This window comes from Nerophis ophidion, linkage group LG29, assembly GCF_033978795.1.
Source record: "Nerophis ophidion isolate RoL-2023_Sa linkage group LG29, RoL_Noph_v1.0, whole genome shotgun sequence".
Lineage (NCBI taxonomy): Eukaryota > Metazoa > Chordata > Actinopteri > Syngnathiformes > Syngnathidae > Nerophis > Nerophis ophidion.
The window spans coordinates 26,781,076-26,796,668 of NC_084639.1; the positions used below are offsets into that span (position 1 = coordinate 26,781,076).

A 15,593-nucleotide genomic window follows, 5' to 3' on the forward strand; every position below is an offset into this window, starting at 1 on the left:
TCCCCAGATGCATGTCTTTGGAGGTGGGAGGGGCCTATCCCCATGTCTTTGGAGGAAGCTTAGGACCTTTGTATTGTGAGGCACACGCACTAACCCTTCTTCCACCGTGCAGAAAGCACATACCAACTGAAAAGGACATCAATAAAGCAGACGTCCGTAGAAATAATGTATCTCTTGTTCACGCGCCGACATCAATGCAGCAGTACGGGGGACAAGAAAGGAGGACTGCGGTGAAAAGCATATTTGTAAGCATTAACAGTAAGGAAGATGAAAGGTAAAGCCTTCCTTAGTGCATGCAGCAGATAACAGAAGTGGATATGTGAGACAAGATGTGTACGCTACTCTTTCAGCACACAGTTGGCATTCATCTGTGTTGCAGTCCTTAGGTACAGCCGCGCAATCCAATGAGGTCCCATACTCAAGACAAAAATCTAACATTGCCAAGATAAAATTAATCAGTATACATTATTTTGCAGTGTGGAATGTTCGAGAAAGGCTCGATCTGGTGAAAATACTTAATGAATGAACGTATGCTATCTTAAAGTTGAAGAGGAGTGGTTTGGGGACCCCTACTGGCTGCAATAATTCATTAGGTTATGCTCACGATGCAGTAGGTCTAATGATGCGGACACGTTTGTTACTGGATACGTTCTGATATGCTTTGTAAGTGTAAGAAATATGTAACGATAACTTGATGCTTGTTTACATTGTCAATTACTCCATATGTCTAGCTCGTGTGCTACTGTGTGCTTAGCTGTTGCGTAGCCAGTCGCCTATATCCTACCGTGTTTACCTTTTGCACAAGTAAACACGCTGCAGGACGGCTTGTATCGCACATGACATCGGAAACAACTAAACAGGCGGCAGGACTGCTTGTATCGCACATGATATCACACAAGTAAACACGCTGCAGGACGGCTTGCATCGCACATGACATCAAAAACAACTAAACAGGTGGAAGGACTGCTTGTATCGTACATGATATCACACAAGTAAACATGCTGCAGGACGGCTTGTATCGCACATCATATCACACACAAGTAAACACGCTGCAGGAAAGCTTGTATTGCACCTGATATCACAAAAGTAAACACGCTGCAGGACGGCTTGCGTCGCACATGACATCAAAAACAACTAAACAGGTGGAAGGACTGCTTGTATCGTACATGATATCACACATGTAAACACGCTGCAGGACTGCTTGTATTGCACTTGATATCACACACAAGTAAACATGTTGCAGGACTGTTTGTATCGCACATGATATCACACACAAGTAAACACGCTACAGGACGGCTTGTATCGCACGTGATATCACATAAGTGAATACGCTGCAGGACGGCTTGTATCGCACATGACATCGTAAACAGGCGGCAGGACTGCTTGTATCGCACATGATATCACACAAGTAAACATGCTGCAGGACAGCTTGTATCGCACATGATATCACACAAGTAAACAGGCTGCAGGACGGCTTGTATCGCACATGATATCACACACAAGAAACGCGTTGCAGGACTGCTTGTATCGCACATAATATCACACAGGTAAACACGCTGCAGGACTGCTTGTATCACACACGACATCACGCAAGTAAACACGCTGCAGGACGACTTGTATCGCACATAATATCACACAAGTAAACAGGCTGTAGGACGGCTTTCATTGCACGATATCACACACGTAAACATGCTGCAGGACTACTTGTATTGCACATGATATCACACACAAGTAAACATGCTGCAGGACTGCCTGTAACACACATGATATCACACACAAGTAAACATGCTGCAGGACTGCTTGTATCGCATATGATATCACACAAGTAAATACGCTGCAGGACTGCTTGTATCGCATATGATATCACACACAAGTAAACATGCTGCAGAACTGCTTGTATCGCAGATGATATCACACACAAGTAAACACGCTGCAGGACTGCTTGTATCGCAGATGATATCCCACATGATATCACACAGAAGTAAACACGATGCAAGACTGCTTGCATCGGAGATGATATCACAATTTATATCACACAGAAGTAAACACGATGCAAGACTGCTTGCATCGGAGATGATATCACACATGATATCACACAGAAGTAAACACGATGCAAGACTGCTTGCATCGGAGATTTTTGACACAATACTGATACCTGTTTTTGTTTTTTCTGCTGTCCGATATCATTATCGTACCGGGACACTCCTACTGAAAATGTTCAGACACCACAGCTTTATTGGTGTTCGGATACCAATATTTTGGTACTGCCACCAAAATGTATTTAGATACTTTTCGGTACTTTTCTAATTAAAGGGGACCACAACATATTGCAATATTGGCTTAATTTGAACTAAAAACTCTAAGGGTCCATTAAACATATGTTTATTATTGTAAGTTTGTCCTTAAATAGAATAGTGAACATACAAGACAACTTGTCTTTTAGTAGTAAGTAAACAAACAAAGACTCCTAATTAGTCTGCTGACATATGCAGTAACATATTGTGTCATTTATAGACCTATTATTTTGTACACATTATGAGGGACAAACTGTAAAAAAAAAAACATTAATATACTTGTTCATTTATTGTTAATATCTGCTTACTTTGTCTTTTAACATGTTCTATCTACACTTCTGTTAAAATGTAATAATCACTTATTCTTCTCTTCTTTGATACTTTGCATTAGTTTTGGATGATACCACACATTTAGGTATCAATCCGATACCAAGTAGTTACAGGATCATACATTGGTCACAGATCCTGAGTTTATAAACATATGTTTTTTTTAAATAGAATACAATTGTGTCATGCTAAAAAATATCAATGAAATCATAGTAGTATCGACGAGATACATTTCTGTATTTGGTATCATTACAGTGGATGTTAGGTGTAGATCCACCAATGGTGTTTGTTTACATTATGACACCAATGAGCTACAGTGTGTAGTGAAGCATGTTTAACTATTCCTCGTCCTGCAGTGATAATGATACTTGTAAGAAACTTTATTTGTCGCCAGGAGACCAGGATTAGTTATTTAGAAGTAGATAAAACACTGCAGACTGCGGATGGACTTTAGCCACTAGCTAGCTAGCCATGTCTCAAAGCAGCTCTTCCTAAGGTTGTTCCAGTGTTATAACTTCACCTTTATCTTTACTTTTTAAGCCAAAATGCGTCCATTCTCCCTTTTCTGTCTACACACTGTGTCTGCCTGTATGTACTCATTGATTGTGCACTGCCAAACATGCTCCTCTGCTTGTAAACCACGACATGACGACGGCGGGCAGATGTGGGACCGGTCCTTTTCAGCGACGGTATAGTACCAAATATGATTCATTAGAATGGCGGTACTATACTAAACTAATACCAGTATACCGTACAACCCCACACAGCTTAATCCATATTTCTGTTCTTCAACAGATTATACCTGCGAGTTGAATTCTTTAAGTGCTTAGGAAGGTTAAAATATAAAAAGCAGTAAGTGGTATGACTCATGTCTGATTCATGTACAGCACATTGTGTTGGTACGGCCAACCACCCGGTATTGTGGGGTGAGACGTGTGGGTGGAAGGAGTGTGAGGCCTCCAAGGAGTCTGGACTTTGACGGATGCAACATCGCGGGGAGCATGCGGAGCAACCTGGTCGCTACGAGTCGGCGTTAACTTATACAAGGTTCGAACACCTTTTCCATGGCCAGATTCAAGCACTTTTTAAAGACTTTCAAAAGGAGATGACCAGTGTGAATCAATCCATAGCGTTGTTGTTTGAGCTGGAGGAAAAATAGAGGGAATCTGGTAAAAGCTAAGCCTAACATTGAAGCAGCAGTTGTCATGAACTGAATGGGACGTAAAAAAATGAAGCAGTGTGACTATTCAATGTCATTGCTGTTTGCAAACATGTCTCCATGTGTGTTGATTTTCACATTTCTTGTTCTTTTTCTTACTTACATCACTCAATGTCATGGACCAGCACAGATTGATTCACACCGTATTTGTGCTTGTAATTCGCATAATGTGATGTGAATCAGTGTTTTTCAACCGCTGTGCCGCGGCACACTAGTGTACCGTGAGATACACTAGTCAGCTAAAAATATTTTTGGCAAACCCGTAATTATAATTCACAAATGTGCCCTTGTTTTAGATCTGTATACGTGTGTTTTACATTGTGTGTGTGTTTTAGATTGTGTGTGTGTGTTTTAGATCTGTGTACGTGTGTTTTAGATTGTGTGTGTGTGTTTTAGATCTGTGTACGTGTGTTTTAGATTGTGTGTGTGTTTTAGATCTGTGTCCGTGTATTTTAGATTGTGTGTGTGTTTTAGATTGTGTGTGTGTGTTTTAGATCTGTGTACGTGTATTTTAGATTGTGTGTGTGTTTTAGATTGTGTGTGTGTTTTAGATCTGTGTACGTGTGTTTTAGATCCGAGTACGTGTGTTTTAGATTGTGTGTGTGTTTTAGATCTGTGTATGTGTGTTTTAGATCCGAGAATGTGTGTTTTAGATTGTGTGTGTGTTTTAGATTGTGTGTGTGTTTTAGATCTGTGTCCGTGTATTTTAGATTGTGTGTGTGTTTTAGATTGTGTGTGTGTGTTTTAGATCTGTGTAGATGTATTTTAGATTGTGTGTGTGTTTTAGATTGTGTGTGTGTTTTAGATCTGTGTATGTGTGTTTTAGATCTGTGTATGTGTGTTTTAGATCCGAGTACGTGTGTTTTAGATTGTGTGTTTGTGTTTTAGATTGTGTGTGTGTGTTTTAGATCTGTGTACGTGTGTTTTAGATCCGAGAATGTGTGTTTTAGATTGTGTGTGTGTTTTAGATCTGTGTATGTGTGTTTTAGATCCGAGTGCGTGTGTTTTAGATTGTGTGTGTGTTTTAGATCTGTGCATGTGTGTTTCAGATAAGAGTGCATGTGTTTTACAATGTGTGTGTGTTTTAGATCTGTGTACGTGTGTTTTAGATCCGTTTGTGTGTGTTCTAGATTGTGTGTGTGTTTTAGATCTGTGTACGTGTGTTTTAGATCCATTTGTGTGTGTTTTAGATTGTGTGTGTGTTTTAGATCCGAGTGCGTGTGTTTTACATTGTGTGTGTGTTTTAGATCTGTGTACGTGTGCTTTAGATCCATTTGTGTGTGTTTTAGATCCATTTCTGTGTGTTTTAGATTGTGTGTGTGTTTTAGATCTGTGTACGTGTGTTTTAGATCCATTTGTGTGTGTTTTAGATTGTGTGTGTGTTTTAGATCTGAGTGCGTGTGTTTTACATTGTGTGTGTGGTGTGTTTTAGATCTGTGTACGTGTGTTTTAGATCCGAGTACGTGTGTTTTAGATTGTGTGTGTGTTTTAGATCTGTGTACGTGTGTTTTAGATCCATTTGTGTGTGTTTTAGATCCGTGTACGTGTGTTTTAGATCCGAGTACATGTGTTTTAGATCTGTCAATGTGTGTTTTGGATTGTGTGTGTGTGTGTGTTTTAGATCCGAGTACGTGTGTTTTAGATTGTGTGTGTGTCTTAGATCTGTGTACGTGTGTTTTAGATCTGTTTATGTAGATTGTGTGTGTGTGTTTTAGATCTGTGTACGTGTGTTTTAGATCTGTTTGTGTGTGTTTTAGATTGTGTGTGTTTTAGATCTGTGTACGTGTGTTTTAGATCCGAGTGCGTGTGTTTTAGATCTGTGCATGTGTGTTTCAGATCCGAGTGCGTGTGTTTTACAATGTGTGTGTGTTTTAGATCTGTGTACGTGTGTTTTAGATCCGTTTGTGTGTGTTTTAGATTGTGTGTGTGTTTTAGATATGTGTACGTGTGTTTTAGATCCGAGTGCGTGTGTTTTACAATGTGTGTGTGTTTTAGATCTGTGTACGTGTGTTTTAGATCCGTTTGTGTGTGTGTGTTTTAGATCTGTGTACGTGTTTTAGATCCAAGTGCGTGTGTTTTACATTGTGTGTGTGTTTTAGATCTGTGGACGTGTGTTTTAGATCCGTCTGTGTGTTTTAGATCTGTGTACGTGTGTTTTATATTGTTTGTGTGTGTTTTAGATCCATGTACGTGTGTTTAAGATCTGTGTACGCATTTAAGATTAGTGTACGTGTATTTTAGATCCGTATACATGTTTTAGATCCATGTACGTGTTTTAGATTTGTGTACGTGTTTTAAATCTGTGTATGTGTGTTTAAGATCTGCGTACGTGTTTTAGATCTGTGTACGTGTGTTTTAGATCTGTGTACGTGTGTTTTAGATTTGTGTACGTGTGTTTTAGATCTGTGTACGTGTGTTTTAGATCTGTTACGTGTGTTTTAGATCTGTTACGTGTGTTTTAGATCTGTTACGTGTGTTTTAAATCTGTTACGTGTGTTTTAAATCTGTTACGTGTGTTTTAGATCTGTGTACTTGCGTTTTAAATCTGCTACGTGTGTTTTAGATATGTGTACGTGTGTTTTAAATCTGTTACGTGTGTTTTAGATATGTGTACGTGTGTTTTAGATCTGTGTACGTGTGTTTTAGATCTGTATGTGTGTTTTAGATCTGTGTATGTGTTTTAGATCTGTGTACGTGTGTTTTAGATTTGTGTACCTGTGTTTTAGATATGTGTATGTGTTTTAGATCTGTTACGTGTGTTTTAGATCTGTGTACATGTGTTTTAGATCTGTATGTGTGTTTTAGATCTGTGTACGTGTGTTTTAGATCTGTGTACCTGTGTTTTAGATGTGTATGTGTTTTAGATCTGTTACGTGTGTTTTAGATCTGTTACGTGTGTTTTAGATCTGTTACGTGTGTTTTAGATCTGTGTACTTGCGTTTTAAATCTGTTACGTGTGTTTTAGATATGTGTACGTGTGTTTTAGAATTGTTACGTGTGTTTTAGATATGTGTACGTGTGTTTTAGATCTGTATGTGTGTTTTAGATCTGTGTACGTGTGTTTTAGATTTGTGTACCTGTGTTTTAGATATGTGTATGTGTTTTAGATCTGTTACGTGTGTTTTAGATCTGTGTACTTCCGTTTTAAATCTGTTACGTGTGTTTTAGATATGTGTACGTGTGTTTTGGATCTGTATACTTGTGTTTTAAATCTGTGTATGTGTGTTTTAGATCTGCGTACGTGTTTTAGATCTGTGTACGTGTGTTTTAGATTTGTGTACGTATTTTAGATCTGTGTATGTGTTTTAAACCTGTTACGTGTGTTTTAGATACGTGTACATGTGTTTTAGATCTTTATGTGTGTTTTAGATTTGTGTACCTGTGTTTTAGATATGTGTGTGTGTGTTTTAGATCTGTTACGTGTGTTTTAGATCTGTGTACGTGTGTTTTAGATCTGTGTACTTGCGTTTTAAATCTGTTACGTGTGTTTTAGATCTGTGTACGTGTGTTTTGGATCTGTATACTTGTGTTTTAAATCTGTGTATGTGTGTTTTAGATCCAACTATGTGTGATTTAGGTCTGTGTACGTGTTTTAGATCCGTCTGTGTGTTTAAGATCTGCATACGTGTTTTAGATTTGCGTACATTTTTTAAACCTGTGTACATGTGTTTCAGATCTGTGTACGTGTGTTTTAGATCTAAAACACACGTACGGCTCTGGCATGACAACAACCTAATGTAAGGGCTCGTGCAAAGCCGACAGATCAAGTGTGTAGCTTTCATTTTTAAGGAAACTTATATTGTTTATTTTTTCCAGTTTATAACTAGCCTATCGAGTCAGACTGCCGAGAAATACGACGAACATTCCCAAGTGTTTACAAGTACTTCACCCAAAAATCAAGCATTTTTAAGGTTTTTAAGCGCCCGTACGAACCCTGCTTATAAGACGATAAAGGAGGCGTTCGTGTGAGCAGAGAGTGTGACAATAGCCGAGCGTGTATTTAAAGCTGAAGAGGTTCCAAGTAAAGCAAACAGCCAGATAACTAAGTTTCACACTTTCATTTACAGCCAGTTCAGCAGAATGTGTCCTTTTGTTGCCGCTAATCCAGCTGCACTAAACTCACGTCTCTTTCAACGCTCCCTCAATAAAGTTTTTCTACACTTGAGAGACCCGAGATGGCTGGCGATTAAGCCGCGTGCAGCCTGTCGAATATTAAAAGCACCTCTGGAGGGGAGTCATTGGATTCTAAAAGGGTTCCTCCCTCCCAAACAATCCATGTAATCAATGTTTCATTAGTGCCAAAGTGTTTATCTGCTGTGAACATGCTGCGGTCCGGGGCTGCATCGGAGGTTGGGGGCGGTCGATCGGCGCGCCGCACTTGTTAATTAAAGTTTATTTAATTGAGGAGGAACCGCAGCGTTGGAATTCCCCGCGCACACCACTGGGTTAACCAACTCGCTAACTTTTGGGCCGCAGCATTGACGGTTCTGGGATTCTCTCTCAGTGAAGACACCAGAGAAGCATTGAGGGGGGAAGAAAATCTTTGTTCACATCTTTTATTCCAAGAAGATGTTTGCTTCCTCACACATCTCAAACACATGCAGGTTTATTGGGGACTCCAACGGCCTGATCTACTTATAACCCAGATAACAAGCAATGAATGGCGCAAAGTAAAAGAAAAAATGCATGAAACATACAAACCCCGTTTCCATGAGTTGGGAAATTGTGTTAGATGTCAATATAAACAGAATACATCCATCCATCAATTTCCGCTTATCCGAGGTCGGGTCGCGGGGGCAGCAGCCTAAGCAGGGAAACCCAGACTTCCCTCTCCCCAGCCACTTCGTCTAGCTCTTCCCGGGGGATCCCGAGGCGTTCCCAGGCCAGCCGGGAGACATAGTCTTCCCAACGTGTCCTGGGTCTTCCCCGTGGCCTCCTACCAGTTGGACGTGCCCTAAACACCTCCCTCGGGAGGCGTTCGGGTGGCATCCTGACCAGATGCCCGAACCACCTCATCTGGCTCCTCTCCATGTGAAGGAGCAGCGGCTTTACTTTGAGTTCCTCCCGGATGGCAGAGCTTCTCACCCTATCTCTAAGGGAGAGACCCGCCACACGGCGGAGGAAACTCATTTGGGCCGCTTGTACCCGTGATCTTATCCTTTCGGTCATGACCCAAAGTTCATGACCATAGGTGAGGATGGGAACGTAGATCGACCGGTAAATTGAGAGCTTTGCCTTCCGGCTCAGCTCCTTCTTCACCACAACGGATCGATACAACGTCCGCATTACTGAAGACGCCGCACCGATCCGCCTGTCCATCTCACCATCCACTCTTCCCTCACTCGTGAACAAGACTCCTAGGTACTTGAACTCCTCCACTTGGGGCAGGGTCTCCTCCCCAACCCGGAGATGGCATTCCACCCTTTTCCGGGCGAGAACCATGGACTCGGACTTGGAGGTGCTGATTCTCATTCCGGTCGCTTCACACTCGGCTGCGAACCGATCCAGTGAGAGCTGAAGATCCTGGCCAGATGAAGCCATCAGGACCACATCATCTGCAAAAAGCAGAGACCTAATCCTGCGGTCACCAAACCGGAACCCCTCAACGCCTTGACTGCGCCTAGAAATTCTGTCCATAAAAGTTATGAACAGAATCGGTGACAGAATACAATGATTTGCAAATCCTTTTCAACCCATATTCAGTTGAATATGCTACAAAAACAACATATTTGATGTTCAAACTGATAAACATTTCTTTTTGCATCCATCCATCCAATTTCTACCGCTTATTCCCTTTTGGGGTCACGGGTTCTTTTTGCAAATAATCATTAATTTTAGAATTTGATGCCAGAAAACATGTGACAAAGAAGTTGGGAAAGGTGGCAACAAATACAGACAAAGTTGAGGAATGTTCATCAAACACTTATTTGGAACATCCCACAAGTGTGCAGGCTAATTGGGAACAGGTGGGTGCCATGATTGGGTATAAAAACAGCTTCCCAAAAAATGCTCAGTCTTTCACAAGAAAGGATGGGGCGAGGTACACCCCTTTGTCCACAACTGCGTGAGCAAATAGTCAAACAGTTTAAGAACAACGTTTCTCAAAGTGCAATTGCAAGAAATTTTGGGATTTCAACATCTACGCTCCATAATATCATCAAAAGGTTCAGAGAATCTGGAGAAATTACTCCATGGCCAGAAAACCAACATTGAATGACCGTGACCTTCGATCCCTCAGACGGCACTGTATCAAAAACCGACATCAATCTCTAAAGGATATCACCACATGGGCTCAGGACTGTTGGACGACTGAAGCTTTACATAAAACAAGAATGGGAAAGAATTCCACTTTCAAAGCTTCAACAATTAGTTTCCTCAGTTCCCAAACGTTTATTGAGTGTTGTTAAAAGAAAAGGTGATATAACACAGTGGTGAACATGCCCTTTCCCAACTACTTTGGCATGTGTTGGGAAATTAGTTATTTGCAAAAAAAAAAAAAAATTACGAGTTTGAACATCAAATATCTTGTCTTTGTAGCATATTCAACTGAATATGGGTTGAAAAGGATTTGCAAATCATTGTATTCCGTTTATATTTACATCCAACACAATTTCCCAACTCATGTGGAAAAGGGGTTTGTATATTCCAGGCTGTATAAGCAGAGGTATTTAAAACGCACCAACCGAATTTTAAAATAAAAAGGTGGATCAAATCAAGCACTTAGGCATGGAGACTGTTTCTACAAACATTTGTGAAAGAATGGGCCGCTCTCAGTGATTTCCAGCGTGGAACTTTTTATAGGATGCCACCTGTGCAACAAATCCAGTCTTGACATTTCCTCGCTCCTAAATATTCCCAAGTCAACTTCATTATAATAAAAGTGAAGAGTTTGGGAACAACAGCAACTCAGCCACCAAGTGGTAGGCCAGGTAAACTGACAGAGAGGGGTCAGGAGATGCTGAAGCGTGTAATGCAAAGACTTTCTGCACAGTCAGTTGCTACAGAGCTCCAAACTTCATGTGACCTTCCAATTAGCCCACACACAGTACACAGAGAGCTATTGGTCTCACTTACACCTACATTTCACTCATTTACATCCTTTAGCAAAAATCAACAGGAAGTTGGCAATTACCCCTTCAAAACAAGTTTTGTAAAAACATATCACCTTTTTTCAGACATTATCTCCGCTGAGCGCGTTTGTTGTGTCGGCTTCAAACTAGCACAGACAAGAGATTGAACCCTTCTGATTAAAAGTTGACAAAAGAGTTTTTCTAACTGCTTCGGTTTTGATTTTACGAGCCTTCATAGAACTGCTGCGCTGATGCTGCTGCGCTGCTGCCGTCTCAAGATGGCGGATTGAAAGCAGGAAGCAGCAGCGTGACCACACAATGCAGAGAAGGTAGCTACTGTGCAGGTAAAGATATGTTGACTGGGTGAAAAAAGGAGGCACCAGTTTGACACCAGGATACAGAGATGGTAGGTAATGTGCAAGTAAAGATATGTTGTCTGGGTGATGGCAGGAAACACCAGCGAGACCACACAATGCAGAGAAGGTAGGTACTGTGCAGGTAAAGATATGTTGACTGGGTGAAAGAAGGAGGCACCAGTTTGACACCAGGATACAGAGATGGTAGGTAATGTGCAGGTAAAGATATGTTGTCTGGGTGATGGCAGCAAGCACCAGCGTGTATGGGTGAAAGAAAGAAGCCCCAGTGTGACCCCAGGATGCAGGGAAGGTATGTAACATGCAGGTAAAGATATGTTGAATGGGTAAAGGCAGGAAACACCAGCGAGACCACACAATGCAGAGAAGGTAGGTACTGTGCAGGTAAAGATATGTTGACAGGGTGAAAAAAGGAGGCACCAGTTTGACACCAGGATACAGAGCTGGTAGGTAATGTGCAGGTAAAGATATGTTGTCTGGGTGATGGCAGGAAGCACAGCATGTATGGGTGAAAGAAAGAAGCCCCAGTGTGACCCCAGGATGCAGGGAAGGTAGGTAACGTGCAGGTAAAAAAATGTTGAATGGGCAAAGGCAGGAAAACACCAGCGAGACCACACAATGCAAAGAAGGTAGGTACTGTGCAGGTAAAGATATGTTGACAGGGTGAAAAAAGGAGGCACCAGTTTGACACCAGGATACAGAGCTGGTAGGTAATGTGCAGGTAAAGATATGTTGTCTGGGTGATGGCAGGAAGCACAGCATGTATGGGTGAAAGAAAGAAGCCCCAGTGTGACCCCAGGATGCAGGGAAGGTAGGTAACGTGCAAGTAAAGAAATGTTGAATGGGCAAAGGCAGGAAAACACCAGCGAGACCACACAATGCAGAGAATGTAGGTACTGTGCAGGTAAAGATATGTTGACTGGGTGAAAAAAGGAGGCACCAGTTTGACACCAGGATACAGAGATGGTAGGTAATGTGCAGGTAAAGATATGTTGTCTGGGTGATGGCAGCAAGCACCAGCGTGTATGGGTGAAAGAAAGAAGCCCCAGTGTGACCCCAGGATGCAGGGAAGGTAGGTAACGTGCAGGTAAAAAAATGTTGAATGGGCAAAGGCAGGAAAACACCAGCGTGACCACACAATGCAGAGAAGGTAGGTACTGTGCAGGTAAAGATATGTTGACAGGGTGAAAGAAGGAGGCACCAGTTTGACACCAGGATACAGAGCTGGTAGGTAATGTGCAGGTAAAGATATGTTGTCTGGGTGATGGCAGGAAGAACCAGCGTGTATGGGTGAAAGAAAGAAGCCCCAGTGTGACCCCAGGATGCAGGGAAGGTAGGTAACGTGCAGGTAAAGATATGTTGAATGGGTAAAGGCAGGAAACACCAGCGAGACCACACAATGCAGAGAAGGTAGGTACTGTGCAGGTAAAGATATGTTGACAGGGTGAAAGAAGGAGGCACCAGTTTGACACCAGGATACAGAGATGGTAGGTAATGTGCAGGTAAAGATATGTTGTCTGGGTGATGGCAGGAAGCACCAGCGTGTATGGGTGAAAGAAAGAAGCCCCAGTGTGACCCCAGGATGCAGGGAAGGTAGGTAATGTGCAGGTAAAGATATGTTGTCTGGGTGATGGCAGGAAGCACCAGCGTGTATGAGTGAAAGAAAGAAGCCCCAGTGTGACCCCAGGACGCAGGGAAGGTAGGTAACGTGCAGGTAAAGATATGTTGAATGGGTAAAGGCAGGAAACACCAGCGAGACCACACAATGCAGAGAAGGTAGGTACTGTGCAGGTAAAGATATGTTGACAGGGTGAAAAAAGGAGGCACCAGTTTGACACCAGGATACAGAGCTGGTAGGTAATGTGCAGGTAAAGATATGTTGTCTGGGTGATGGCAGGAAGCACCAGCGTGTATGGGTGAAAGAAAGAAGCCCCAGTGTGACCCCAGGATGCAGGGAAGGTAGGTAACGTGCAGGTAAAGATATGTTGAATGTGTAAAGGCAGGAATTTTTTCTTGTTTCTTGTTCAGGCAGAGATAGCCAGTGAACTACCTTGCCCCCCCCCCACCTGTGCTCAGAGACAAATCCTCGAATACAGAGCAGTTACAAATTAATTCTGGCTATGAGCAGGTGGCACACCAAGATGGCCTCCTTTTAATGTAAAAAAAAAATAAAGAACAAAAAGGGTGAAAGAGTGGAAGAAAGGTTGCGAATAAATCTGCGTCTCATATTTTATAATAAGAAAGCTGGGTGACACCTTGAGAAAGAACATATGTTGAGTCCCGCAAGATTAATGTCGGTGTCAGTGCTTTGTTGTTAACATATGTCGGCCTTTACGGCGCCACAAGTGTCCACTTTCAGCACGCCTACTTTGACTTCAGCGCGGCGCCGCGTAATGAAGCGGCTCAATTTCCACCTTTTTTTTTGTCTTCCCCCCCCCGCGCTAATTTAATCGATGCTGTAAACATAAAGCATGTCAGCAGGATATTCATAAAGCGCTGTCAGCGCGGCGGGAAGAAAAAAAAAAACGGGCAGGCAAAGCTCGCATTTATCATCGCGGCGGCAAATTCTGACTTTCAATCAGCGGGACATCGCAAATGAATAATTTTGCTTCTCGGGCATGGAGAAGAGATGTGAGGAATAATTTGATTTGGACGTCTGTTCCGCTCAAAGACTTTCACCTTCATTTAGGGAAATAAAGGATTTCCCGACAAAAGTCGATTACCGTTCAAAACGGCCATCTGGTTAATTCATGCAGATTGACATTTTGAGAAATGAGGAATAATTTTTTTTTGGTCACTTTGTTTTTATCAGGTGCACAAATGACCCCAGGGTTGTATTGTTATAACTAAAGTCCATCCATCCATCTTCTTCCGCTTATCTGAGGTCAGGTCGCGGGGGCAGCAGCCTAAGCAGGGAAGCCCAGACTCTCTTCTCCCCAGCCACTTTGTCCAGCTCCTCCCGGGGGATCCTGGCTTCAGCTGCCACCCAGCTCACAATGCACCCGACCTCTATGGCCCCTCCCATGAGTGGTGACCCATGTTGCACTCGCCATCTTGCCCCACCTCGGGGCCTGGCTCCAGAGGGGGGCCCCGGTGGCTCGCGTCCGGGCGAGGGAAATCCGAGTCTTTGTTGTTGCATTACCATAGAGGGCTTCGAGGTGCTCTTTGTCTGATCCCTCACCTAAGTCCTGTTTGCCTTGGGTGACCCTACCAGGGGGCAAGAAAGTCCCCAGACAACATAGCTCCTAGGATCATTGGGACACGCAAACTCCTCTACTAGGGTAAGGTGGCAGCTCAGAGAGGAGTTTAGAACTAAAGTGATGGTGCATAAAATTAGTGCCGTTTTTTTTTAGGACAGTAATTGGGTCTAAAAGGAAAACCAAAGCGAATTCAAACCAAAAGCTATTTCGGTTTGAAGACGGTACATGTTAATTTTGGGGGGGTTTAGTTATTTTTCTAAAACATATTTCAGAATGTTTTTGACCTAAATTAAGCATGTTCACAAATAAAAATGGCTAAATGAACTAAACATATCACTACTGCAGAATCGTTCGAATCTGGGCTGAAAACAATTAATTGTGCAAATGACAACAGAAATTGTTTCATCTATACTGTTTGATTTTTGATTTTGCTAATTTTGGGCAGCACGGTAGTACAGGGATTAGTTAATGTGCCTCACAATACGAAGGTCCTGAGTTCAAACCCGCGCTCAGGATCTCTCTGTGTGGAGTTTGCATGTTCTCCCCGTGACTGCGTGGGTTCCCTCTGGCTTCCTCCCACCTCCAAAGACATGCACCTGGGGATAGGCCCCTCCCACCTCCAAAGACATGCACCTGGGGATAGGCCCCTCCCACCTCCAAAGACATGCACATGGGGATAGGCCCCTCCCACCTCCAAAGACATGCACATGGGGATAGGCCCCTTCCACCTCCAAAGACATGCACCTGGGGATAAGCCCCTCCCACCTCCAAAGACATGCACCTGGGGATAGGCCCCTCCCACCTCCAAAGACATGCACCTGGATATAGGCCCCTCCCACCTCCAAAGACATGCACCTGGGGATAGGCCCCTCCCACCTCCAAAGACATGCACCTGAGTATAGGCCCCTCCCACCTCCAAAGACATGCACCTGGGGATAGGCCCCTCCCACCTCCAAAGACATGCACCTGGGGATAGGCCCCTCCCACCTCCAAAGACATGCACCTGGGGATAGGCCCCTCCCACCTCCAAAAACATGCACATGGGAATAGGCCCCTCCCACCTCCAAAGACATGCACCTGGGGATAGGCCCCTTCCACCTCCAAAGACA

At 43.0% G+C, this 15,593-nt stretch overlaps 1 protein-coding gene across 1 annotated transcript in view; it reads right to left on the reverse strand.

Annotated features, from left to right (window-relative positions):
• Positions 1-15,593, reverse strand: part of si:dkey-237h12.3 (teneurin-3) — a 627,006-nt gene that overhangs the window by 204,018 nt on the left and 407,395 nt on the right. The window lies entirely within an intron of this gene.